Here is a 24,922-nt window from a genome sequence, read left to right as displayed (position 1 = left end):
CATGTGCGCTTGGCAGGGGAAGGATTCTGTGTTGGTCCCAAGTTTATATGTGCCCTCATTGCTGAGAAAAATGAAGTTTTAATATATGCAAAAGAGCCTCTAGGAGCAACGGGGGTGTTGCCGTTACACCTAGAGGCTCTGCTTTCTCTGCAACTGCCACACTCTGCACTTTAATTGACAGGGCCAGGTGTGATGACATTTACACTGCCTGACCCTCTCAATCAAAATTCAGGGAGCGCGACAGTTGCAGAGAGAGCAGAGCCTCTAGGTGTAATGGCAACGCCCCATTGCTCCTAGAGGCTCATTTGCATATATTAAAACATCATTTCTCTCACTAATGCGGGCACATATGAACATGGGACCAACACAGATGCCTTCAGCTGCCAAGTGCACATGTAATAGGTCAGTCAGTTTCATGGGTACAAATCTGCTGACAGATGCCCTTTAAGTGTCCCAAATATAACAAAAAAGTATGCGCTTATATTACTTATACGGTATATGGATCCAAGGATGGGTATGCACATTACTTATCTACCAAGGGTCATTGGACAGTCTGCAAACTGGATCACCCCGGCTTCAGTTCCCTTTTTATGATAACTAGGAAACACGACAATAATTCTACCAATTTTGATTTTAAAAAATGTACGTAGTTTTGTCACCTTGCAGGTAGTACCAGAGGGCAAACTTACTGAAACTAAAGGGGTTTTCAGAGAATCGACTAATGGCACATCCACATTATGGCTAGCCGTAAGGCTAGGGCTACAAGGTGCCTTTGGTCATGACATGAAGGCAATGTTGCATTAAGACATTACGAGTAATAATTGTCAGTATAGAAAAAAATGGGTGTGCTCACCAAAGTATGTAGACAAAGGCTGTGACCTCCAGTGCACAAATACCCCTATACTCCTAGGACAAATACCCCTAGGAGATCATGGCAATATACAATAGAAAATTAGAGCTCCCGACGTCACACACTTGTAGTATGGATTTTTTAAATTTAAATAAAAATCTAGACATGGATAAAATGAATTTTTCGTCCAGGAGGCCATTCACACAGTGCTGCGCAGCGTGCTTGTGTTATGCACTTTTATTTTATTATTGCACTTCAAAAAGGTAACATTTAAAGAGTCATGCTGCTATTAGGATGCTATAGCAATATAGACCTTTTCACTGGAAACTTAAAGGGGTTGTCCCACTTCAGCAAATTATGTAGAGAAAGTTAATACAAGGCACTTACTAATGTATTGTGGTTGTCCATATTGCCTCCTTTGCTGGCTGGATTAATTTTTCCATCACATTATACGCTGCTCGCTTCCATGGTTACGACCACCCTGCAATCTATCAGCGGTGGCTGCACGTGCACACTATAGGAAAAAGTGCTGTCCTCTCTGGTGGCCGGGAGCTTACATAATAGGTTGGTGTGCAAGCACGACAACCGCTGCTAGATTGCAGGGTGGTCGTAACCATCGAAACAAGAAGTATATATTGTGATGGAAAAATGAATTCAGACAGCAAAGGAGGCAATATGGATAATAACAATACATTAGTAAGTGCCTTGTATTAACTTGTATGCCATTTGTTGAAATTAGATTATAGAACGTGTTCTATTCTGGTCTGTGTTGTGGACGAGAATAGTCCTTTCTATTGATGGACGTGAGAAAAATGCGGAATGCAGACGGAAGGTATCTGGATTTTGCAGCTACGGACAAGTGTGCATGAAGCCTTAAAGGGTTAACTTTTACTGTCTTAAAAGGGAACTATGCAAACTGAGTTATGGAAGAAGCGTAGCTTGCTCTGCTATGCTATTTGCGTCGCTTCCACTCAGTTAAATAAGTCACGGAGTGTCAGCCCGCTCGGCTGTTTCCGTAATTCCAGCCATGAGGCCGGCGCTTAGTCTTATCTCGCTGTGGAAACAGAGAGATGGGGCAATCCCTTCAAGTAAAAATTTAAAGTGTGCCTTTCTTATATAGTGTACTTGCTCACCACTCTTGCAGTTTACTTCTATGAAGCACAATATGCCTCTGGCAGTGCGGCCATATGCTGGTGCACCCTCATGGTGATAGACAGAACGGAACGCCAACTTCCTGCTTGGCTCAGAAAACGGTACACCTGTTGGATCTTTGGTGGCCGCAGGTCTCAAGTCACATACGCTTTCGTCAGCGCAGACGTCAGTGGACTCCTGTGTGACGGTGAATCACTTGCGACATGTCTGTATGGGATTTTTTGTACCGTCCAATGGATGCTGCAAGTTCACATTCACATGCGACTAACAGACTAACTGCACCATAAAACAGTAACTCAACAGCGAGTCACAGACATATTTTTGGTTTAGGCTTTGTTTTTCCCCGCAAGTTATTGTTAAGTAAAAAAAAACTAAAAACTTCCATGCTAAGTACTTTGATCTAGTTTCAGGGTAGGCTTCTTGCCACAGATGTGCCCATGTCCTGAACTAAAAGATTATGCCAGCGTTTAAGAGCAACAGGGATCAGCAGTCTTAGGCACTCCAGCCGTTGTGAAACTACAACTCCCAGCATGCTCCTTTCACTTATGTAGGAGTTCTGAAAACAGCCAAGCAAGTGTGCATGGTGGGAGATGTAGATGCACAACACGTGGAGTGCCAGAGGTTGTGCGTGTGTTATGGCAGAAGATTGTTGGAAAAGGTAGGGAACGCTACCTGCCCAGGGGAAAGTGAGCACCTGAGGACAAGGGTTAAGGATCCAGATTATCTAAACACAGCCGGCAGGACCCAGATTTACACAGAGCAATGGACAGAAGGAAAATCCTTAAAACACTGCAGAGGGCTTCCCTGTCACCTCAGATGCTCTAGTAGAGAAGAAGATATCTGTAGTACAGAAGAAGATATATGCACATCATTCCAGCCCAGCGCTCCTCAAGGGCTTTGTCATTTACACGCTAATTTTCAACAAAAATAAAAGGTATTTAAATTTTTAAAAACCATATAAATAAATCACCTCCCAGTAAACCCATCTCCGCCTAGTATTTCCCACAGTGTCACCGCGGGACCCCGGGGAGAGATGGACTTGTCTGCTGGAGTTTTGTACTGTTTGGATAAGCGGCTAATCCCTTGGGCAGCTCTTGTCAGATTACTAATTAGCTAAATCGGATCGGCCTGAGAAGACCATGCGGTCAGTCTGACTTCAGAAGAAGCAGGGCGAGGAATATAGGGAGGGGGTCGTTTCTGTAGCCCACTTTAGCGCTTTCATGAATGTGTGGTGCAGCTCTTTACGGACAGTCTGCAAGCAGCTGGCAAGATGCTGCTGCTTCACTTTGGTGCTGTGCACACAGGAGGACCGCGTAGGCCTTCCTTAACTCGCCGGCGAGGCTACCAATTATTTGGCACTGCTACAAGTACATCTGGTGACAACAAAAATATAATTTTCCCCATAGAACATATTATGGCTTCTGTAAAGTGTGATTTATGGTGGCATAAAACCACATAAGACTGAATTACGACCTAAAATTATGGAGTATTGTTATTCTGAAATACTCCACTGCCTGTAAACAGTGGGGAGAGGAGGCCAGGAGGTCAGACTGACATTGTCTTATCCCTGATGTCAGCACAGGGAATCCATAAGCAGAGCTTGACCTGAAGTACTCAAATACATCCTCCATGCAAAAAAAGCCTGGATATTCCAGGATATAATGAGGGTCGGGTACTAACATTCCACGCCAGATTTCTGGTTGCAAATTTTGTTGCAAGCACTGTTTTGTGCCAAAATCTGCAAGTGGGGTGCACCACTTAATAAATTGGTTTAATCTTCTGCCAGCGGGTTTTTAACAAACATGGGTGTGTAAAACACTGGCCTTTAGTAAATGACCCCCATTGTGTTTCACAAAAAGAAATCAGATTTCCTCATAGGTGTAAGGCTACTTTCACACTGGCGTTTTGGTTTTCCGTTTGTGAGATCCGTTCAGGGCTCTCACAAGCGGTCCAAAACGGATCAGTTTTGCCCTAATGCATTCTGAATGGAAAAGGATCCGCTCAGAATGCATCAGTTTGTCTCCGTTCTCCATTCCGTTCTGGAGGCGGACACCAAAACGCTGCCTGCGGCATTTTGCTGTCTGCTTGACGAAACTGAGCCAAACGGATCCATCCTGGCACACAATGTAAGTCAATGGGGACGGATCCGTTTTCTCTGACACATTCTGGCACAATAGAAAACGGATCCGTCTCCCATTGACTTTCAATGGAGTCCATGACGGATCCGTCTTGGCTATGTTACAGATAACACAAACGGATCCGTTCACAACGGATGCATGCGGTTGTATTATTGCAACGGATCTGTTTTTGCAGATCCATGACGGATCCACCCAAAATTGGAGTGTGAAAGTAGCCTAAGGCCTCCTGCACACGAACGTGTCTGCCCCATGGCAGGGCCGCAATGCACAAACACCAACCGTGGGGCAGCCACAGTGGATCACGGACCCATTCACTTTAATGGGTCCGCGATCCGCCCATTCCGCAAAAAGATAGGACATGCTCTATTTTTTTGCGGAACTAAAGTACGGGACGAAACCCCACGGAAGCACTCTGTAGTGCTTCCGTGGGTTTCCGTTCCATGCTTCTGTTCCGCACCATTCCGCATCTCCGGATTTGCGAACCCATTGAAGTGGATGGTGATGCGGAATGCCCACGGAACGGCGCCCGTGTATTGCGGATCATGTGATGGACCATGTGATGTGCGCAGTGACGTCACCAAAGGTCCTTTTCCCCCAGGTCATCAAAGAAGAAGAAAGAAGACAAGCCGGGTAGCACGAACAAGTGGATGAGGTGATTAAATTTTTTACATTTTTTTAACCCCTCCATCCCTAATTTACTTAACCATGTTATAAGGGAAAATAATAATGATCGGGTCCCCACCCCGATCCTCTCCTAGCAACCCATTCACTTTCACGCAGTCCCATTCACTTCTATGGGCCCTGCGTTGCGTGAAAAATGCACAATATAGAGCATGCTGCGATCTTCACGCAACGCACAAGTGATGCGTGAAAATCACAGCTCATGTGAACAGCCCTATAGAAATTAATGGGTCTGGATTCAGTGCGGGTGCAATGCGTTCACCTCACGCATTGCACCCGCGTGGAAAACTCGCCCGTGTGGAAGAGGCCTAAGAGTGCTGTCACACATTCAGGTTTTTGGATACACTCTTTGAAGCCAAAATCAGGAATGGATCATAAAAAGGAGATAAATTATTAAAGGGAATTTGTCATCATGGTTTTGGACTATTAGCTGCGGTAATAAATGAGAAGCTCTGGGAACATTTACTAAGACTGAATTTTTAAGCTGGTCACCCCCCTCTGCGCTGCCGCTAGATACGTCTAATTAGGCGTGAGCCTCATCACAAATTAGGCGCATCTGTGGCGGTCCATGTGCCTGGAGTGACATTTGTGCCTGTAAAAAATGTTGCCGGGGCAGGAGGCCCAGCACTGCCCCCCCCGCCCCCCCCCCGACATGCCCTCGCCCCTCTCACGCCCAACTCTCATACAAGGCGCAAAACTGGCCGTGCACCAAAACGGTGTTGCATGGTCAGACAGAAAAGGGGACTTGTGACACTTTTTACTCTAAAAGTGTCACAAGTCCATTAGTAAATGTGCCCCAAGGAGTCCAGATCAGCATTTTTCATTTTCCTACTGCCCCCCGTCCCTGCACAGGAGTCCTCTCCATTATGTTAGCACAGCAGTCCGGACTGTGTATTTCAGTGCAGCTTTGGTAGCTGACAACAGAGAACGGGGAGGCAGTGGGAAAATAAAAGATAGAGATCTGAAGTCCTTATGTGCAGCACTACTCATCTATTACTGTAGATAACAGTCCAGAATTGTGGTGACAGACACTAAGGGCAGACACTACTTCTCGTTTCTGAACCCACTCCTGGGTTTGGCTTCAGAAAACCTGAACATGCGGCCATACCCTAAAAAAGGAAACCAGTAAACACGTGACGGGATCGCGGCATCAAACTGCCAGACGAGAAGGCGTGCCATAATATTTATTATCCATGTTGAAAAGTAATTAATAGCTGAGGAAAGAGGAATTTAACCCAGCCCAGGCAATAAACGCTAGTTAATGCCAAACTTGAACTGCAGATTTTTTTTTAAAATTTAAATTGATCAAAGTACGCAATCATAAATATATAAAAAAATGAGTCCAGTGTGTGGTTTTGCATCGGGATAATCTAGAAATTTACATAATGTGATATAATGGAAACCTGGTCACATTATCAGGTGCGCAGGCAAACAAGTTAAACGTGTTTTTTTCTGTTTTAATTAAACAGAACACAATGATTAATTTACCAGGTTTAATATACTGTATATATCATAACATTAGGCACAGAGCAGGCTGGAATGTCGCCTGTATATCCAGTGTGTATAATTAGGGCGGCAGTATAGTATGAATAGGAATGTGTTGTCCTGTACACCATAATTTCAGGAATTTTTGGACACTTACATTAGTTGGGCCAAGCTGTGGTAAGTATCAGAAAAACATGAATTTGTGAAAATTACAAGTCAAATAAAAGTTGGTCACACAAGTGTATTACAGCCCGTACAATCTCCGAGTCATCCGCCACCGCACACTACGGAGCCATACTGCAGCGTATACATAAAAAAAACATAATGACAAAGTGGGAGAGAATATTTAGGGAATATTTTTGCTGGTGTTGTTCTGAACATTTGCCTTTTTAGTGGTGTTTTTGCACCTGTGTTTTTTTATGAGTTTTTTTGCAGTAAAAACACCAGCTCCAGACATTAGCTGAAAGTCTATGGGAAATATGAAACACGGGACACACAAGCATATTTTTTTGCTACTGGTGTTTTTGTTAATTACGGTAGGTGGTGTCTTTTTGGGTCTCTGGTGCTTTTTGAAAAACACAGCAGCGGTCATTACAGCTTTTTATACCGTTCTTAGATTGTCCCCTGCGCTGCCGTAAGATTCGGCTAATTTATGACGAGGCGTGAGCCTTATCATAAATTAGGCGAATCTACTGCAGTCTGTGAGCCTGGCACAAAAACTACTCCAGGCCCTGGCTGGAGTCGTTTTTCGCCAGGATTTGTGCCTGTTTCCAGGTGTAAATGTGTGTAAATCTGCCATGGCTGGAGCCCCCACGCCATTCTGTCCAACTGCCGAACACAGGGTTAAACCAGCAACTAGCAAAGGGACTATTTTTACAACTGAAATAGTCGCAAGTCCCTTAATAAATGACCCCCAGCTTTTGGCGTTTTGACTTCTCCTTTTCTATGGGGAAAAAAGCCAGAAAAAATGTGGTTCACAAAGTCATTTAAAGAAAAACACAGCTAAAAATGTGCCAAAATAACCGCAGGTGGTCTGGGATAAAAACAAGTGGTTTCTGTGGCAGAAATTCATGTATGTAAGAATACTGTTTTGTCATGAGCATTGGCGTCTTTAACAAAAATGAGGATTTCAGCAATGGTTCCCAAAGGGCTCATGCACACGACAGTATTTTGCGTTCAGTATACTGGCTGTTTTAGGAGTCCAGTATGCGGTACATATACTGAACCTAAAAAAACGGAAGTGTCTCCGTGTGCATTCCGTTTCAGTATTTCCGTACCGTGAAAAGATAGAACATGTCCTATTCTTGTCCGCAAATCACGGTGCTTGGCTCCATTCAAGTCAATGGGTCCGCCAAAAAATCGGAACACATACGGAAATGCATCCGTATGTCTTCCGTATCCGTTCTGTTTTTGCTGAACCATCTATTGAAAATGTTATGCCCAGCCCAATTTTTTCTATGTAATTACTGTATACTGTATGTGGCATACGGAAAAACGGAAAGGAAACGGAAACACTACTGAAACAAAAACAGAACAACGGATCCGTAAAAAAACGGACCGCAAAACACTGAAAAAGTCATACGGTCGTGTGCATGAGCCCAAAGAGTCTGTTTTAGTAACTACATGCATTCCCCATGTAATAATTCTGCAGAATTTATTTCTATGACTATATAATGAACAGTGATGGTCAGTTTGCCAGCGAACACATGCGGGCTGCCATCTTTAGTAAGGTAGACTCACCCGTCCAGCGATGCACAGGTAAGCCCTTATCTGTGCCTGTGCTGGGAGACGGTCTGAAATCAAATGCGGTCACCGGGAGCAGGCAGTTCCGAGAACAGCCCGCTGAAGGCCCCCGTCACAGGCACAGGTAAGGGCTTACCTGTGCATCGCCGGACGGGTGAGTCTACCTTACTAAAGATGGCAGCCCGCATGTGTTCGCTGGCGAACTGACCATCACTGGTTATGAATGAATTGCTAGCAGTATGCAATGGGTCTGCATTCGACCTGCACAAAATGCGGATAGGTTGGTGTGCATGAGCCCTAACGCGGTACTCAACAGATGAATGCTGACTTCCACTGTGAGTCCTATTGCTGGTATTCTCCCGGGGAGCAGAGAGACACATACCGTTAGCTGATTTCTCAGGGAACTGGACTCTGATCCTGGGCATGACATTCAACAAACCACATCCTCCGTTATTGTGTCTCCTTTTTATCGGTTTGGCAGCCTGCGAGTGCACAGCTGACAACGCTTCAGTGGAGCCCTGAAGGATGGACTTACAACTGTCCAGTCCATTTACACATGAAGGTCAATGATCCAGCGCAGGCCCAGGAACACAGGAGACGCACTAAATAAAAAGCCTGCAGCTAATGCAGTGAGAGCAGTCTTACACGTTGCAGGGCCCCAGAGCTCTTCTCAACCTGCCCTTCACGCTCTCGGCTGCCACTTTTGGAGGTCTGCTCTCCCATGCGTTCCTGGAGAGTTAACCAGTCCATATGGTAGCCAATATGTTAACAATATGGATGAGCTGTTTGTCAGGTACAGAGCAGATGGATGTGACATATCAACCCTCATCCCTGACATGCTCTAACTTCCTGCCGCTAGCCAGGACGACACCGGAAGCCGTGACCGCAGGGCTGGCTGACTAGGCAAAAGTAGAGCTACCTGCAGCTGTCTGTCATTAACCGCTTCAGGCTCAAATCTCTGCAAGTATTAGGGGTTAAATATGCGGACAAGTCGACATTATGCTCTCAACTTGTGCTGGGCAAAAACATCAAATGAAAAAAAAATAATAATAATCAATTTTTTTGTTTGGTGCGTTTGATTTTTAACTTCAGAATTGTAGATACTGAATCTGAAGAAACATTAAATAAAATCTACTTCCCACCCCTGCACTATTGTATGACTAGAAGATAGGCCACCCATCCATCCATCTATCGAATTGTCCTTTATGTACGGAAACAACCTAGTATTGAAATCTAGTCTAGGGCATCACGACAGAAATGTGCGCCTATAAAGGAGGCGATAGCAGTACAAATAGTAGAGGGTTGGGAATCGATGCATTACGATTAGAGATGTGTGACTCAAGCCTAATCGAATTAGACTGGATTTTTTCAAAAAGTTGTGTCCAATCTGAATTTTTGCCAGTTCAATTTGGGTGAATTTCTCAACAAGGCATCTGCTATTTTTCAGATCAGAAGACAGGAAAGATGAATACAAGAAAACAGGACCAGACGACCCCAGGTAGTGTGTATGTATATACACCTCCAAAAAGAGAAACATTTTGGGACCATTTAAAAAAAAAAAAAAAAATGGATCTGCAGCTAGGCCATGTTACCGATGCCCATGATGTTACATGGGCTAGGAAGAGGCCTAAGCACTCACGGAGCCCCACAGTCTCTTCCTACGGCCTCATGCACACGACCGTTGGTTTGGTCCGTATCCGAGCCGCAGTTTTTGCGGCTTGGATGCGGACCCATTCACTTCAATGGGTCCGCAAAAGATGCGGACAGCACTCCGTGTGCTGTCCGCATCCGTTGCTCCTTTCCGTGGTCTGCAAAAAAAATATAACCTGTCCTATTCTTGTCCGTTTTGCGGACAAGAATAGGCAGTTATATCAATGGCTGTCCGTACCGTTCCCCAAATTGTGGAACGTACACGGACGACATCCGTGTTTTGTGGACCGCAAAACACACAACGGTCGTGTGCATGAGGCCTACAGCTGGTCCTAGGAGTCAGACCCCCGCTGATCTGATATTGATGACCTATCCTGAGGATAGGTCATCAATATGTAAATCCCGGAGGACCCCTTTAAAGAGCTTGAAATGAGTTGCATGAAGCCCTAGGAGACCCCAGAGTGTCACCCACACCGGAGTAAGTACCTTCAATTCGTGTCCAGTTTATTCAGACTGAATCTCCCAACAGATTTGGACAAATCTAATCCGAATTTGAAGAAATTTGCTCATCATTAATTACAACGCAAAAAATAAGAAAAAAACTCATTAACTTCTAATATTAAAGGAGCAATAAGCAACCTGCAGATAGAGATGTCAAAACTACAAAAAACAGCCTGAACGACAATTCACTGCAAAAATGACAGAACCCCCCCCCCCCCCCCCTCCTTCATCCGACTGACAGGAGAACATTATACACGTTCTGCACAGGAAAACAGCTGTACCGACCGTCACCAAAATTCATGGCTATTGATTTCTATGTATTTCTTTCAGACCAGCAAACTGCCTCTCGGCTTTCATTCATAATTCATAATCTGGCTATAATTTCTAGAAATGAGGCGTAATATGAAGAGATTAGTGACTGACAGCTGCAGCACGTCGGCTCGGTGCTGATTATCTGCATAGTCATGTTTGTGTGTCGTCTCTCAATGCGAGCAAAGGCTGTCCCAGCAGGGGCCTCATTAAACTGACCCCCAAGTTTCCCGACTTCAAAACCAAAGGTCATATTGGATGAATCCATTTTTAATGAATGAAATTGCTGGTGAGCAGATCTAGGCTTAAAGACGCCTTATGTTTCTAGCTGAGCCCCTCAGATGTGTTGCTGAGCCCCCTTATATGAAAAGGCAGCAGATGGCGTACACTTGTTGGCAGTTCTGCATCTGCCCAAGTGTAGCCGGTGGGCACTGACCTGGGCGGCAGGATAAAGGTGTTCTCTGTTAACACCAAAATATTTGCATGCAATTTGCTAATAGTCTAAAAAGCTAAATTAACGAAGGTGTTTTTTTCTGCTCCTTACCTCTAGCATGGACCGCCTGCTCTCCTGATGTCTGATTAGAAAATACTTCACCTTTGGCATAAAATCTAACAATACCAATTCTGAATTCATGCAATATTATTCATCCTGGAAATGTAAGAACATATTGACAACTGGGCATTAGCATTCCCCCTATCAATAGGGAGTGCCCATCCACAGTCTGAGGCCCCCTGCACACGAACGTGTGCGCCCCGTTGCCATATTGCGGACTGCATTTGCAGATCCGCAATACACGGGAGCACAGAACGGAACCCTACGGGAGCACTACGGAGTGCTTCCGTGGGGTTTCGTCCCGTACTTCCTCTCCGCAAAAAGATAGAACATGTCCTATTTTTTTGCGGAACGGCCGGATCGCGGACCCATTAATGTGAATGGGTCCGCGATCCGCTGTGGCTGCCCCACGGACGGTGTTCTTGCATTGCGGCCCGCATTTTGCGGAGGCGCAGCACGACCACGTGCAGGAGGCCTGACACTGTGAGCACCGATTCATTTCAATGGGGCCGCAAAAGATGCAGCCAGCACACAGTTGCTTCGTGCTGTGGCTCCTCGGACAAGAATAGGCATTTCTATAATGGGCTGCCCATTCCACACGGGGGGCATCCGTGTTTTGCGGATCCATAATTTGCCGGCACGGTCGCTTAAATGAGCCCTTTAGAGAGACACAGCCCATCGACTAGGGCAGGGGTAGGCAACCTCCGGCACTCCAGCTGTTGTGAAACTACAACTCCCAGCAGGCATGCTTGCTCTTCTTAGAACGCTCATGGAAATGAATGGAGCATGCTGGGAACTGTCGTTTCACAACAGCTGTAGTGCTGAAGGTTGCTAAACCCCTAGGGGAATTGTAACAGCCACATGTCAAAATAGTCTGAAACTTCCAGGAGGAATAATAGAGGAATGGCACAACTCTGAGAAAAGATGTTTAATAAGTGTTATTTCATAGGGAATAGGAATATAGAGACATAAGTCCCCTTTAAAGACCCCCCGCCTCCCCAGAATTATTCCTCTAGGAAAAAAATAGCAATAATAATAATAATAATAATAGCAGGTTTAATAAGACTGTGGCCATGTCAGTCACATGTGATATCAGGAAGGTGTTTGAAATAGGAAAGCGACATCTAGAGGAAAACATGCATTTCATGAAAAGTGACATCACTGGCAAGTAGTGACATCATCGTCACTGTCACTTTGCTATAGAATATATTGAAAAAATAACGTCTCTGTGTCTTCTCCCTTTCTGTTATTACAGATCAGCCAGTTCATTGACTTACGCTAAAAATTTATAGTACGGAACACAACATTATTATGGTTATTAGATTACAGCAAATATAGCAAAAATAGTCAAGCACTTTGTAATTCTATGACAGATATGTATAATCATATAAGGTCTAATAAATAATTGTTGGATGGTCTGGGAAGCAGGGCTTGCGGATGGCAGGCAGAGCGGGGGGAGTGCGGTAGTCAGAGCGAACTCCAAAGGAAGTTCTATTAGATTTTATACTTACAAATGGATAGATTATCAGATGTGACTGTGGCGGGGAGCTAATGTCTTACTGATTGCCTATCAATGTGATTTACTGGACTGCTGCATGTAAAAAGGGCTTGGATTAAAAAAATGCTGACAGCCACACTTTACGCAAACCATGGGCAGAGATAAAGGAAGGATTTTTTAAATAAACATAATTCTATGTATCTGGGCATGTATATTCATAGGCGGAGGCTATCCTGAAAAAAAATTATCATTTTGAATATTGCATGGAATAAAGAAATAACTTAGGTCTGAGATGTTGCTATTGAAATGAATATATAAAGCGGGTGTCCAGTTGGGGACGCTACCTCCAGGAGATGCTTACCTGCGGCTTTGGTCGTGGTGGCTTTTTAGCTCGGCTCCAGCGTAACTGTATTCTCTACTGGGAATGTGGGGGCTCAGGTTGTTGGCCTGCCCCCCATGCTTTATACTGCAGCTCTGCTGTTACAGTCTATAAGCACAAGCCCAGCAGAATGACAAAGCATGGAGAGCTGGCCGTCATTACAGAAAAGATCAAATTGTTAAAAACTAAATGTAAATAAGCCACTAGTGAGTAAAAGACGGTTAAGGAGTATATTTACTGAGGGAAATAAGCCGTGGTGAGGGGGAGAGGGGCTGGGGATCTGCTTTCAATGTAAATATTCGTTTACACGGAGTAGAATGATACTATAGACTTATGAGTGAGCGTGACAGCAAGGGAAGAATATATTAAAGACGTTTTTAAGTTGCAATATACTGTTAATTTGCTGAATATACGGAGACCATCAGCAGCGAGATCCTCCTCTAATCAGCGCTACCCCCATAATAAGGACAGTGTTCTTCACGAACAATAAACGTGTTGTACCCTGAATGCAGCTGCAGATATTGAGTGCCCACTATATATATTTATCCTCTCTATACCATATTGTGGTTGGGGTGAACCACACTTTAGTGTGAGCACCGGCTCATGATATCAGGAGGGGTGAGCTACTATACCCAAAATTCTTCACGAACATGTTCTTCATGGCACCAACATGGCCAATGATGAAGGGGCATGTGACCCGACTCCTCCATCAGCCACCTCCGCTGAATAACCCTGTGGTTTCCTATGCCGTGCACAGTGTTATTTAATGGAGGCCATAATTGGGTCACATGCCCCCCCCCATCAGCGGCCATGTTGTGACTGAAGTCTCGTCCGGTCAGTGAAGAACACTGCATGTAGTAAGCTGGCGGCGCTCGCTTGAACAGGTACCTAGTGGCTCATAGTGATTTGTGAAAATGATGATAAAGTGGCCACCGTTTTCACAAAGGATTGTACAATCTAGCTATACACGTCTGGTAGATACAATATGGGCACTATTACAGCTCCCACACGGGTTGTCACCCACACTCCAGAAAGGCAAGCGGCCTACTCATACAACAATCCAGAACCGGGCAGCTTCACCATCCACGGGCCTAAGAAAGCTGGCGACTACCTCTGTGGTAGCTATAATGGTGGCCATTATTAGAAATCTTACAACGGAAAGATTCAAGGGCTTTATTTTTAGGATGAATGCACACAATTGGAAGAGACACTTAAGGCAAGTGCCTCGGTCTTGTAAAATGACCTTACCTTGTACATGAAGTCCTGTTGGAGCGATGTCCATTCCGACTCGTGACACTTCTCACTGCAGTCTTTGCTGTCTTGTTTGACTGGAGCCCTGTACAAAAGTTCAAAGGGATATTTTATTCACGTCCCTGGTCTCGGTTTCCATGCACTCATGTATAAGCCCACGTATATACATAATCTAATGCCCATCCACTGCATTCACAAAAATAGGGATTTACGGGAGAAAGTGGCAGGTTGTCCTGACTCCTTCCCCTTTTATTAATAATCAAGGACCCCTTGAAGTATATCTTCAAGGCTACTTCCATTCCATTACTGCCAGAAGGAGTTACACACAGACTAGACTATAGAGACAGCTCAAAAAGTGGAGTTCCGAGACTGGCCTATACCAACCACGGGATCGTCCACATAAAGGGTCGTGCCTGATTGCCCTTCCACTAGGATACAAATGTATATTTTCTGCACATAAAACCCAAGGAAACAAATACGAAACGGATGTTCTTGTAATTCCCACCTAACGTGAGTAGAGAACACAGCTTTGGTTAATTTTATGATTACCTGCTTGTTAGGAGAAGATTACGCCAAGTCATTTTATGCAGAGTATAATCAGATTTTCCAGCTTTATACCTTGACAACAGCCAAAGTCCAGAACAGACACTGTTTTCTAATCAACTTTTACTACAAGGCTTTTGTAAAAACACAAAAAACTTCTGGAAGTTGTCAGCGTTCCTGGTCTTAAGTGCTGCAGATGCCTTATTTGTGGAATTTCCAAAACTAAATCCTCCCCCCCCCCCCCAATTTGCCCCGCTTCCTTTACACCAGTATACTGAAGGGTGACTAACTTTTTTCCTTTTTTTAATGAAGAAATCCTGAACTCATTTCCACTTTTATTAATTTCGGGACAAAGCACAAAAGTTGAGGAAAAGCAGCTAATTGTTAAATAACAAAGGCCACTGTTAAGATCCATTTCAGATAGGGACGGAGCCAAAAATGAGGCCAAATGTGTCAACACAGCTACCAAGAGACCTTGTGTCATTTTAAGCAAATATTGTGGCGTTTCCATGGCAATCCCTGTTTTGAATATCCTACTTACTCATATTTTGAAAAAAAAACAAAAAACCTTCCTGTTTGCTATTTAATAAGCAGATTTTACCATGCAGGATAGTAAAGAGCTATACAGATGTGTAAGAGGTAGGCAGCGCTGGAAACCAGGGACACAGCGTCCAAAGTCAGTGCTTCTGAGAATAATCAATATAATCACTGTAAGGGCTCATGCACATGAACGTCAAAACACGTATCCAACAAAAATACGGATGACGTCCTTGTGCATTCTGTATTTTGTGCAACGGAACAGCTGGCCCCAAATAGACCAGTCCTATCCTTGTCCGTAATGCGGACAATAAAAGGACATGTTCTATTTTTTGGCGGAACGGACATGCGGAAACGGAATGCACACACAGTCACTTCCGTTTTCTCTGCAGACCCATTGAAATGAATGATTCCGCATACGGTCCGCAACAATACGGAATAGACACGGAAAGAAAATACGTTCGTATGCATGAGCCCTAAGACTGATCTGGCTTGGAAATCGCTGTCATATTGGCGGTCAATGACAACATGCAGATATACCTGATATCACCAAGATGAAATTCAGAGGTCTGAAGGCTCAGAGGGGGCAGGAATGGATAGGGTTATGGTCACTAGGACATTTCAACTGCATTATTAGGGCTGTTTAGGGCGGACAGCAGATCGTGATTAGACACCACAATCTGATATTGAGCCAAAACCAGGTGCTGGTCCTGAACCCAGAACAGGTGTAAATCTTTCCCTTAGGCCTCATGCACACGAACGTGTGGCGGCTGGGCCCGTGCTGTGGTCCACAATCCACTGGCACAGACCATGGGGCCGCCACATGCGGATCATGGACCCATTCACTTGAATGGGGTCTGCGATCCGCATCCGACTGTCCTTGTGCCGCTGCACTGTACAGCAGCGGCAGCACGAAGCGCACCGGGTCATAGCAACCAATGACTCCGTGCGCTCCTGCACTCAGCAGGAATCCAGGCCGGTTTCTCACGGTCCGTGTTCCACGGACGTGCGCATGAGGCTTAATACTTCCGTCGATTGCCTGAAGAACCAGCAAATCCTCGTACATCGAGCAATCCAAATATTTTCACATGTTAAAAAATGATCATTTGGTGGTGGCAGATCATGGTGTCTAATCACAATCTTCTGTCGGCAAACCACTATACAGCATGGAGACAAGCGATGGCATAACGATTGTTCCTCCCCATGCTGTGGAGGATATCGCTGCCCTCCCGACAATCGTCTGCCACATCGGGCTGTGTAATACAGCCTTAGGGCTCATGCACACAAACGTATTTTCTTTCCGCTTCCGTTCCGTTTTTTTTGTGGACCGAACTCACTTTAATGGGTCCCCAAAAACAACTGAAGCTACTCCGTGTGCATTCCGTTTCCGTATTTCCGTTCTAGAAAAAAGTAGTGCATGTCCTATTATTGTCCGCAAATCACGGTCTGAGGCCCCATTCAAGTCAATGGGTCCGCAGAAAATACGGAACGCACACGGAACACATCCGTATGCCATCCGTATTTTGCGGATCCATACTGTAGAAATGCTGTGCCCAGCACATATTGCTCATGTGTTTGGTGATTAATAAGTTACTGTTTTCGTTTCAGATCCGCAAAAAACTGATTGCATACGGAAACCATACGGATATGTTTTGTGGAATAACAGAACGGAAGAGGACTTAAATCAGAGAAGAAGAAAAAACTCGGATCCGTGAAAAACGGACTACTAAACAACAACAGTCCTGTGCATGAGCCCTTAAGGCCGCTTTTACGCAGTCAGTGTTTGATCAGTGATTTCCATGAGTGATTGTGAGCTAAAACTGGATGCGGCTCTAAACACAGAACAGGTGCAAATTAGAGATGAGCAAATTGATTCTTTTCATCCAAAATAAAAAATAAATAAAATGAAACCCGAATTTGTTGAGATTCAATTTGGGCAAATTTTTCCACAGAGAGAAAGAATTCGGTGTACATACAATTACATTAAGTGTATATACAAGTAAATGCCATGAATTTGGGTAGAATCGATTTGAACACAAATCAAATTGTGTGGCTGATTTGTATAAATCGGACACTAAACGAATTTTAAGAAATTCGCTCATCTTTAGTACAAAACTGACACCTATTCAATCAAGCATATCTCGTCACACACAATGAGTGACTGGGTGACAATAAAACAGCCTCACAATAGCTCTTATGGTAGCTGATAGATGTCAGATAGCTACTTCCTGACCCAGAAACTGAAAGTTTCGAAATGTGATCCCCATAGTGCCGATCTGGTCAACTTGGTGGTACGTCCCTTCAATGTGTAATACCAACACACCAACTCGTTGGTGCACAGTGACTTACAAAATCACCTTGGTAGAACTGCAAGCTTAAAGGGGTTTTCTGGAATTACTATTTTCATTAACAGACATGTTCCTATAGTTGCTTACCTCGTGTTTCCCATGCTTTTTTTTCAGTTTGGACAATTTTCACCATTTAAACAAATCACTCTGGATTCTTCACATCTAAACCCATGATACACTTCTCCTATCTCTGCCAAAGCTCCAGCCCCACCCCTTACACCCAGCTAGTTTATAGCTCCTCCCACCCAGCTTGTTACAAAGACACTCCCCTAACAACCAGCTAGTTTATAGCTCCTCCCACCAGCTAGTTACATAGACACTCCCCTAACACTGACACACCCATGGACAGGATCATGTGACCACAGCCCAGAACGGAAGATAGGCGCAATAAAGGTAAAAGAAATACATTACAAAATTACAGCTGCCTGCATAAATGATTCTTTTTTAGGATGCCGGTTCAAAACGGAAGACCCCTTTAATATATAAATTAATGCAATCACTTTAGTTACTGGAAATATGAAGTGAAACAAAGTTCTTATCTACCCAGAAAAAAAAAAAATCTACCATGCACAGGCAAATCTACCATGCACTGTTTATATGGAATATGTTTGCATTGAATTGCATTTGACTATATATGATTAATTCCCTAGGGGCTTATTAACCCTACACAAGGCGAAGCTTGCAGATACCAGAGAAAGGACAAGGTTCGGCTCTTGTGCAAAACGTGGAAATCGTTTTTTAATAATAAACAAATAAAATATTTATGAGGCCCAAATTGCTGGACAAAATTTTTATTTCAGCCTCAATAAAGCAGTTTAATTATGACCACAATTAAATTTTTACTTAAGACGTTTTCCTGCTAGAACTATGCTATTTTCTTACTAAATACTGAAAAGCAGGACAGTGATGGGGAATCTGGAGGGAGAGGAAGACTTGTGACTTTTGTGTGATTCCAGCTGTACATGTCCTCCCTGCCCCTGTGATTGATGGGAATCACTCAGGATGTAGGACACAAACAACTTATACAAATTGCTATGACAATGGAGGATCACACAAAAACCGCAGTTGACTGCAATTTTGGTAGCTGCAACACAATGGCTGCACTGAATAGGGCCGATCCCTTGATGACTGCAGAAGTCCTTGCCTACCTCTTGAGGGTATCACACAGTAACTACATTATAAGCTTTGTACCCTGTATGATATTTGATCTTCCATAGGTCACCATGCAACCCACCTGGTATCGGGCACCAAGCCTCAAGGGTCACCAAATGCAGGGCACCAAAACCTATAGGCTCCTTACCAGAACACCCAGTCCCAGGCAATTAAACCATTCGTATATCACAATAAATGACCTGAAAGGACTGATACCATTACTTTCAGTACAATAGGAATTCTCTACTTCTATAGAATTAATAAAATAAATAAGAAAAAAAAATTGGCAGTGGAGTCTGTAACGTGAATAAACAAATGAACAAAGACTTGAGAAGATCTACACAAAGCATGAAATGTTCCCTTCCCTCTCAACACTACAGACCTACACTGTCTTGCATAAGGCAGGATTGGGTGGAACGTGAATTCCAAACTGATTTCTTCCCATTTATTTACTATAAATACAGATTAGCAAAAATGAATGCTCCTTTTTTTATTATTCCCACACCCGGTTATTTTCTGATACACCTGTTCTCAGCCTTAGGGCTTGTTCACACGGCGGTCCCCAATGCACAGGCAACGTCTGTGCGGCGGCCGGGACAGATCCAGACCCATTCAATTTGAATGGGTCCGTGATCCGTCCGCACCACAAAAAATAGAACAATTTTTTGGCAGTGCGGAGGCATGGACAGAAACACCATGGAAGCACTCCATAGTGCTTCCGATCCGTGCTTCCGTTCCGCATCTCCGTGATTGCAGACCCATTCAAGTGGGGTCCGCATCCGTGATGCGGAGTGCACACGGGCCGGTGCCCGTGTATGCGGGCCGCAATATGGCCATGGGCACAAACCGGCCTTGTGAAAAAGATACGGAAACACAATGCACATTGAGCACCTTCTGTTTTTTTGGCGGACCCATTGAAATGAATGGTTCCGTATACTATCCACGAAAAAAATGGAACGGACACGGAATGAAAATACGTTTGTGTGCATGAGGCCTTACTTGGTTTGGAGAGATAAATATGGAACATGCAAGGATGAAAGAATATAAAAAACAAAACACAAATTATACTCTTCAAAAACACGAGAAAAGAACGAACGAAAGAACGTAAGACTGCTAATTTACCTAATCCAATGTCTATAAAAGGCACCCTATAACATCTGCCTGCACTCTAGTATATTCTGCACCAGACATGCATTATACTGATTCAGAGTATTTCATCAACATATTCTGCAGCTCATCTCCAATGGAAAGTGGACAAACTAGAACCTCAGGGCTGTAAGGGAATAGGAAGAATAGGGCTCGGTTCACACCACATTTCTGCATCCTGTTAAAAGTTACAGTTGTTCTTTTTTGCCAAATTGATGAAACTGGATAGAAAAGTGCTGAAGGTTATTTTGTCCTGTTGAAGAGTAGGATTCAGACTGATCCTGTTATTTTTGTACACTATAAGGCTAAGTTCACATCTGCATCAGAAGCTCCATTAGTGGTCTCTGTATACTGTATGGGGTTAGTCAGGCACTGTTCCTTTCCATTATATGACTGATCCATCAGTGCTGTTTTTTCTCCCATTTTTCTGTTCGGCAGTCAGAGAAGTCAATATAGCCAAAGGGTACATTCACACAATAGTAAAAAATGTCTGTTTTCCGAACCATTGCAGTACAATATATAGTTCTATTCACACAGGCCATGAAAAACGGACATAAAAAAATAGGACAGATCCTATTTTGTCGGTTCTCAGCCCCTATGCCAGCGATGGCTAACCTCCAGCACCCCAGCTGTGGTGAAACTACAACTCCCAGCATACTCCATTCTATGCACTTCTGAGAACAGCCAAGCAGGTGTGCATCTTGGAAGTTGCAGTTTTACCACAGCTGGAGTGCCGGGGGTTAGCCATCACAGCCCTATACTAGTTAAATGGTTTCTCAAAACGTACAAAAAAGGTGGTTTTAACATTCTTTTAGCCATTTTGTTGCTCTCTAAGGCCTCATGCACACGACTGTTGCGGATCTGCAAAACACGGATACTGGCCATGTGCGTTTCGCATTTTGCGGAATGGAATGTCTGGTCCATAAGAGAACATTTCTATCTTTGTCTGTAATGCAGACAAGAATAGGACGTTCTATATTTTTGCGGATGGACATACAGACGCAGACAGTACTCGGCGTGAATGCATCCGCATCTGACCCGCCAAAAATGCGGACCGGATGCGGACCAAAAATGCTTGTGTGCGCATGAGCTCTAAAGCAGATGTTCACATGTGGTTAAACACCGCAGATTTGTTGCTGCAGATTTTCGCATAGTACAGTATCAGCAAAGAGGATGAGATTTTAAGAACTCTCACCCACACGTTGCAAAATAAATAAAAAATGCACGCCATAACTTAGGCCTCTTTCACACTACAGTATGTCCATTTCAGTGTTTTGCGGTCCGTTTTTCACGGATCCGTTTTTCCGTTTTTTGTTTCCGTTGTGTTTCCGTTTCGGTTCCGTTTTTCCGTTCCGTTTTTCCGTATGGCATATACAGTATACAGTAATTTCATAGAAAAAATTGGGCTGGGCATAACATTTTCAATAGATGGTTCCGCAAAAAACGGAACGGATACGGAAGACATACGGATGCATTTCCGTATGCGTTCCGTTTTTTTTGCGGACCCATAGACTTTAATAGAGCCACGGACCGTGATTTGCGGCCAAATATAGGACATGTTCTATCTTTCAACGGAACGGAAAAACGGAAAAACGGAAACGGAATGCATACGGAACACATTCCGTTTTTTTTGCGGAACCATTGAAATTCCGGACCGGACCGTATACGGAACGCAAAAAACGGACCGCAAAACGAAAAAAAAAAACGGTAGTGTGAAAGAGGCCTTAACCTGCAGAGCACATTGGAAATCTGCAGCATGTCGGTTTATGGTGTGGATTTCCAAGGTGGTTATCACCACTTGTTATGGAAATCTGTAACCACCTCCTCCGCAAAATACGCATGTACTTCATATAGATTTTGCCACAGATTTGTTGCGGATTTTACATCCCATGTGCATGTTCCTCCAAGGTGTAATTCTAATCTAATCTTGACAAAAATAAAACAGTAGCTTTCATTTTCAAAAAGATTGTGTGAACCTAGCCTAACTTAGTGATCATTCAACTCACTGGAAAACCAAGGTCGGGTTTACTGCATAATTAACTAAAGAAAAAGTTTAAAGAGTCAAATGAGTCACAATGAGAAAAAATATATACTGAGAGTCAACAAAGCATAATTTTAGTTCCCACAAGTGTGCTGACATACAGTTCTTAAAACAGACAAAATACACACATGGGTTTCATCTCATTTTGCCTTGAAACCAATGTTTTTTTTCATCTGTGTTGTCAATGGCTCACCTGATGTTAAAGGCCTGGGGCACTTCTCATAGGTTACCCCAGTCACAAATAGAGACATGCACGCAGATCACAATAAAAAAAGATGATCTGATTTCTGTCCATTGACTTTGATGCGAAGAAAACAGGCCCAACTTGGCCAAGAGAAAAACATGCTGCATAATTAAATCATGAATGTGAAAAAACATTAACTTAACAGAGTCAAGTAGACATCTAAAAGTTCTCAGGTATAGCAGAATGACAGGACCTTCCTAATACAATGGAACTAAGGAACTCTCTGTCACAGGCGGCTGTGGTGGCCGATTCATTGTCACGGGTCATATGTACAGGTCCTTCTCAAAACATTTGCATATTGTGATAAAGTTCATTATTTTCTGTAATGTACTGATAAACATTAGACTTTCATATATTTTTGATTGATTACACACAACTGAAGTAGTTCAAGCCTTTTCTTGGTTTAATATTGATGATTTTGGCATACAACTCATGAAAACCCCAAATTCCTATCTCAAAAAATTAGCATATCATGAAAAGGTTCTCTAAACGAGCTATTAACCTAATCATCTGAATCAACTAATTAACTCTAAACACCTGCAAAAGATTCCTGAGGCTTTTAAAAACTCCCAGCCTGGTTCATTACTCAAAACCGCAATCATGGGTAAGACTGCCGACCTGACTGCTGTCCAGAAGGCCATCATTGACACCCTCAAGCAAGAGGGTAAGACACAGAAAGAAATTTCTGAACGAATAGGCTGTTCCCAGAGTGCTGTATCAAGGCACCTCAGTGGGAAGTCTGTGGGAAGGAAAAAGTGTGGCAGAAAACGCTGCACAACGAGAAGAGGTGACCGGACCCTGAGGAAGATTGTGGAGAAGGACCGATTCCAGACCTTGGGGGACCTGCGGAAGCAGTGGACTGAGTCTGGAGTAGAAACATCCAGAGCCACCGTGTACAGGCGTGTGCAGGAAATGGGCTACAGGTGCCGCATTCCCCAGGTCAAGCCACTTTTGAACCAGAAACAGCGGCAGAAGCGCCTGACCTGGGCTACAGAGAAGCAGCACTGGACTGTTGCTCAGTGGTCCAAAGTACTTTTTTCGGATGAAAGCAAATTTTGCATGTCATTCGGAAATCAAGGTGCCAGAGTCTGGAGGAAGACTGGGGAGAGGGAAATGCCAAAATGCCTGAAGTCCAGTGTCAAGTACCCACAGTCAGTGATGGTCTGGGGTGCCATGTCAGCTGCTGGTGTTGGTCCACTGTGTTTTATCAAGGGCAGGGTCAATGCAGCTAGCTATCAGGAGATTTTGGAGCACTTCATGCTTCCATCTGCTGAAAAGCTTTATGGAGATGAAGATTTCATTTTTCAGCACGACCTGGCACCTGCTCACAGTGCCAAAACCACTGGTAAATGGTTTACTGACCATGGTATTACTGTGCTCAATTGGCCTGCCAACTCTCCTGACCTGAACCCCATAGAGAATCTGTGGGATATTGGGAAGAGAAAGTTGAGAGACGCAAGACCCAACACTCTGGATGAGCTTAAGGCCGCTATCGAAGCATCCTGGGCCTCCATAACACCTCAGCAGTGCCACAGGCTGATTGCCTCCATGCCACGCCGCATTGAAGCAGTCATTTCTGCAAAAGGATTCCCGACCAAGTATTGAGTGCATAACTGAACTTAATTATTTGAAGGTTGACTTTTTTTGTATTAAAAACACTTTTCTTTTATTGGTCGGATGAAATATGCTAATTTTTTGAGATAGGAATTTTGGGTTTTCTTGAGCTGTATGCCAAAATCATCAATATTAAAACAAGAAAAGGCTTGAACTACTTCAGTTGTGTGTAATGAATCTAAAATATATGAAAGACTAATGTTTATCAGTACATTACAGAAAATAATGAACTTTATCACAATATGCTAATTTTTTTAGAAGGACCTGTACTAGATTCTGGAGATGGGGATTGATCCCGGGAGTTATTCTGAATATATATGGCAAACAGAAAGCAATTTTCTCCTAATATGGGGTATCTGACATCCACCTGATATGGGGTTTTGCTTTCTTCTGGATCAACACAGTCTTTTAACCTTAACGACTATGCAACTGTGATTGTGGGTGAAGGTACAACCGCCAAACAGATGTCTAGGTGGCATGGAATATATAGAATGGCCTGAAAAAACTGCTTTAGAGTCAAGTGGCACATCCTGATGCTGAAGAGGGATCACTTAGCTCAGAATATAACATGACCCGCACTGCATACTATTCCATATGACTGCTAAAGCCGTGGTCAGTGTAAACCCTGTCAGTCCTTTGGCCATTATAGCCTGATCTTTGCACATCAATTGAAAATAACATAAAACACAAACACAATTGTATAAAAATGTACAAATTTTAGGTAGAAGATGGCAAATGGTAATTATATTAAAAGAGACATGACAAATTCTTATCTTATTGCGTGTGGCTTTCATTGAAATCTGAGAAGGAAGTATTCAGTCTACAGAGCACATAAGTCCACAACCATAAATTTGACAAGACGCCAAGTTCTTTCATTTATAAATACGTAAGTAATAGTTCTAGTTTAATTTTCCAGATTTGGAAGAATTGCTACATTTTTACATCACGTATTTTTGCAATTTTTTCTATTTTTTATTCTATGAGCCCCAAAATGTCTATTTACTAAAGAAAACAAGGAAAAACTCCCCAAATAATGACTGTATTACAGTTTATTGTCCTGCTAGATTTTTGTCATGTTTTCTTCAACCTGTCTGGCTCCAAAGTCTC

At 43.6% G+C, this 24,922-nt stretch overlaps 1 protein-coding gene across 4 annotated transcripts in view; it reads right to left on the bottom strand.

Moving 5' to 3' along the window:
• CASZ1 (castor zinc finger 1) overlaps nucleotides 1-24,922 on the bottom strand; it is a 251,035-nt gene that overhangs the window by 182,215 nt on the left and 43,898 nt on the right. For all 4 annotated transcript variants that reach the window (XM_040430630.1, XM_040430646.1, XM_040430639.1 and 1 more), the window contains one exon: nucleotides 14,188-14,275. The gene's annotated coding sequence lies outside the window, so the exon portion shown is untranslated. The remainder of the gene's footprint in view (nucleotides 1-14,187; nucleotides 14,276-24,922) is intronic.

This window comes from Bufo bufo, chromosome 1 (genome assembly GCF_905171765.1).
Source record: "Bufo bufo chromosome 1, aBufBuf1.1, whole genome shotgun sequence".
Classification (NCBI taxonomy): Eukaryota; Metazoa; Chordata; class Amphibia; order Anura; family Bufonidae; genus Bufo; species Bufo bufo.
This window is presented reverse-complemented; position numbering and strand designations above follow the sequence as displayed.